This window comes from Mizuhopecten yessoensis, unplaced genomic scaffold (genome assembly GCF_002113885.1).
Source record: "Mizuhopecten yessoensis strain PY_sf001 unplaced genomic scaffold, ASM211388v2 scaffold7283, whole genome shotgun sequence".
In the NCBI taxonomy this organism is placed as follows: Eukaryota; Metazoa; Mollusca; class Bivalvia; order Pectinida; family Pectinidae; genus Mizuhopecten; species Mizuhopecten yessoensis.
In genome coordinates, this window is record NW_018406970.1 from 1,450,306 (window position 1) to 1,455,796 (window position 5,491).

A 5,491-nucleotide genomic window follows, 5' to 3' on the forward strand; every position below is an offset into this window, starting at 1 on the left:
GTGGGGGTGGGGGTGGGGGGGGGGGTGCATGACTATAGCTTTGATAACGCATTTCTGTGCCTTGACTCGAACCCGCAACCCTTCGGTCAAGAGCCCGGCGTCCTACCACTAGACTACCATGCCTAGGGATAGTTCGGTGGTAGTTACCTCGAAGAACATGTATGTATAAAAAAAAAACTGTGAATGACTTTGATGTTACGTGGTTGTTAAAAAAGATTATTAAACATTAAATTCCTAAACTATCAGCTTCATTTCATATTTTGATTAAATATTTAAGTACAAAAAGAAATTTCCTTTAAAGGATATTCAAGTTACAACTAAATATAGTATGAACAATTGATACTTTATAAAAATGAAATTGTAATAGAATTGGTCTTAATTTAAAAAAAAAAATGATAAAAATAGAAATTTCAATACATATTACAGATTTCGTAAGGCGTGCCTTACTGACCTCGTAACCAATAAACAAAACAACTGTAACGTGACGTGCTGACGCAAACATTATTAACTCATTAATATTTTCCGAGATTTCCAAATTATATATAAAAGGTGTTCATGTTAAATGATCACTCAATGCAGAACTGGAATTATGTAAAATTGGACTTTTTTTTCTACATATATTTAATTTTATGAGATCTTAAAGTTTGATATATTCAAATTTTGGCGTCTACCTGCTTTTGCATAAACTGCAAATTTTACTTAAATGTCCTTGAAATATATCAGCATATTTATTTAAATCTTTAAATGACATAATTTGAAGAGAAAATGTGTGCGAAATGTGCAATATGTGTCATGTTACGACCGGTAATATTAGGCGTTGTTCGGTAGGAGGAAATGACAGACGTGTGGATATTAAAATGAAATTATATTATTATTTACATTACCAGATTTTGTCATAGCATATTACATTTAATTAAACTGTTCTTAACCATACTTTAAAATTTTAATATTTAGTTAATTTACCAATGTTTATGGAGTACAGACGATTTCGTCAACCTACTATGTGATATTTCGCTCTCGTGAAACATGATTAACTTCGGAGAATCAAATAATCGTGTTTCCCTACAGTAAGGAAATAAATGTTTCATTACGCTGAAAAAAACCCTAATAGCACACAAGTAGAGAAGATCAGGTTGACGCGCCAGTGTTGTCGTCTGCTTCCGTCATTCGGAACTAGGTCGTGGGGGTCCAATTTATTTTTCTAGAGAGGCTCCGAATAAGGGAAATGCGATCGAGGAAACTTGAGTGCGTGAGGGCGACATGATGTTTTAAAATGTCAACTTTTAAAATGGACACTTGAAGATGTACAAAAGAAAGAAAAAACAGGTGTTCCGAAGGGTAAGCGTTTTTTGCTTCATCCACGATACGCCATGCACAATTTTTCTAGAGAAGCTATGGATAAGGGAAATATGATCGAGGAAATCTGAGTGCGTGAGGGCGCCACGATGCTTTATTGTCTCATCATGTGACCAGTATCTTCCAATCGGTCACGCTGTTATAAAATAAAATTGAGGTATATTACTATGTACGGTCGGAGTGTCAAAAAACCTCAAATCGAGCTCAAAATGGAAACTTTACAGGGAGACACCAGAAGCTCAACACACAGACAACAACAGACACATAGACAACAACACACACACAGACAACAGCAGACAAATAGACAACAACAGACACATAGACAACAACAGACACATAGACAACAACAGACACATAAACAACAACAGACACAGAGACAACAACATACACACAGACAACAACAGACACACCGACAACAGCAGACAAATAGAAAACAACAGATACACAGACATCAACAGACACACAGACAACAATAGACACACAGACAACAATAGATACACAGACAACTACAGACACACAGACAACAATAGACACACAGACAACAATAGACACACAGCCAACAACAGATACACAGACCACAACAGACACACAGACAAAAACAGACACATAAATAACAACAGACACACAGACACCAATAGACACATAGACAACAACAAACACACAGACAACAACAGACACACCGACAACAACAGACACATAGCCAACAGCAGACACATAGACAACAACAGATACAAAGACAACAACAGACACATATACAACAACAGACACATAGATAACAACATACACATAGACATCAACATACACATAGACAACAACAGATACATAGACAACAACATACACATAGGCAACAACAGACACATAGACCACAACAGACACATAGACAAAAACAGACACATAAATAACAACAGACACATAGACAGCAACAGACACATAGACAACGGCCGACAACTAGCCAACAACAGACACACAGACAGCAGCAGACACTCTGAGCAAACGATACACACACAGACAGCAGAGGACACTTTGAGACAACGATACACACACAGACAATGAACAACAGACACACAGACAGCAGCAGACACTCTGAGCAAACGATACACACACAGACAGCAGCAAACACTTTGAGACAACGATACAATAGACAACAACAGACGCATAGAAAAGACAAATAGACAACAACAGATACTCAGACAACAACAGACACACCGACAACAGCAGACAAATAGACAACAACAGATACACAGACAACTACAGACACATAGACAACAACAGACACACAGACAAAAACAGACACATAGATAACACAAGACACATAGACAACAACAGACACACAGACAACAACAGATACACAGACAACTACAGATACATAGACAACAACAGACACACAGACAAAAACAGACACATAGATAACACAAGACACATAGAAAACAACAGACACATAGATAACAACAGACACATAGACAAAAACATACACATAGACAACAACATACACATAGACATCAACATACACATAGACAACAACAGACACACAGAAAACAACAGAAACACAGACAAAAACAGACACATAGATAACACAAGACACATAGACAACAACAGACACACAGAAAACAACAGAAACACAGACAAAAACAGACACATAGATAACACAAGACACATAAATAACAACAGACACATAGACAACAACATACACATAGACAACAACATACACACAGACAACAACAGACACACAGACAACAATAGACACATAGACAACAACATACACATAGACAACAACAGACACATAGACAACAACAGACACATAGACAACAACAGACACACAAACAACAACATAAACATAGACAACAACAGACGCGCTAGTAAAAACACACATTCACGGACAGCCGCAGACACTTTGAGACAACGATACACACACAGACACCGATACACACACAGACAACGATAGACACACAGACAACGATACACACACATACAACGATACACACACAGACAACGATACACACACAGACAACGATACAAACAAAGACAACGATACACACACAGACTACGATACACACACAGACTGCAGCAGACACTTTGATACAACTATACTCACACATACAGCAGCAGACACTTTGAGACAACGATACACACACAGACGGCAGCAGACACTTTGAGACAACGATACACACACAGACAACGATACACACACAGACAACGATACTCACACATACAGCAGCAGACACTTTGAGACAACGATACACACACAGACAGCAGCAGACACTTTGAGACAACGATACACACACAGACAGCAGTAGACACTTTGAGACAACGATACACACACAGACTACGATACACACACAGACAGCAGCGGACACTTTGAGACAACGATACACACACAGACAGCAGCAGACACTTTGAGACAACGATACACACACAGACAGCAGCAGACACTTTGAGACAACGATACACACACAGACAGCAGCAGACACTCTGAGACAACGATACACACACAGACAGCAGCAAACACTTTGAGACAACGATACACACACAGACAACGATACACACACAGACAACGATACACACACAGACAACGATACACACACAGACAATGACACATACACAGACAACGATACACACACAGACAACGATATTTGGCGTTGTTTGGTAGGAGGAAATGACAGATGTGTGGATATTAAAATTAAATTTTATTATTATTATTTTACATTACCATAATTTTTCATAGCGTATTACATTTAATTGAGCTGCTCTTAACCATACTTTAAAATTTTAATATTTAGTTAATTTACTAATGTTTATGGAGTACAGACGAGTTCGTCAACCTACTACAATGTATGTGATATTTCGCTCTTGTGAAACATGATTAACTTCGGAGACTCAAATAATCGTGTTTCCCTACAGTAAGGAAATAAATGTTTCATTACGCTGAAAAAACCCCTAATAGCACACAAGTAGAGAAGATCAGGTTGACGCGCCAGTGTTGTCGTCTGCTTCCGTCATTCATGACTAGGTCGTGGTGGCTCCAATTTATTTTTCTAGAGAGGCTCCGAATAAGGGAAATGCGATCGAGGAAACTTGAGTGCGTGAGGGCGACATGATGTTTTAAAATGTCAACTTTTAAAATGGACACTTGAAGATGTACAAAAGAAAGAAAAAACAGGTGTTCCGAAGGGTAAGCGTTTTTTGCTTCATCCACGATACGCCATGCACAATTTTTCTAGAGAAGCTATGGATAAGGGAAAGATGATCGAGGAAATCTGAGCGCGTGAGCGCGCGACGATGCTTTATTGTCTCATCATGTGACCAGTATCTTCCAATCGGTTAAGCTGTTATAAAATAAAATTGAGGTATATTACTATGTACGGTCGGAGTGTCAAAAATCCTCAAATCGAGCTCAAAATGGAAACTTTACACGGAGACACCTGAAGCTCAACACACAGACAACAACAGACACATAGACAACAACAGACACACAGACAACAGCAGACAAATAGACAACAACAGACACACAGACAACAACAGACACAAAGACAACAACAGACACATAGACAACAACAGACACACAGACAACAACAGACACAAAGACAACAACAGACACATATACAACAACAGACGCATAGATAACACAAGACACATAGACAACAACAGACACATAGACAACAACAGATACATAGACAACAACAGACACACAGACAACATCAGACACACAGACAACAACAGACACATAGACAACAACAGACACATAGATAACAACAGACACAGAGACAACAACAGACACACAGACAACAACAGACACATACACAATAACAGACACATAGACAACAACAGACACATAGACAACAACAGACACAGAGACAACAACAGACACACAGACAACAACAGACATGCAGACAAGAACAGACACACAGACAGCAACAGACGCATAGATAACAACAGACACAGAGACAAGAACATACAACAACAGACACATAGACAACTACAGACACATAGATAACAACAGACACATAGATAACAACAGACACATAGATAACAACAGACACATAGACAACAACAGACGCATAGATAACACAAGACACATAGACAACAGCAGACACATAGACAACAACAGACACATAGACAACAACAGACACATAGACAA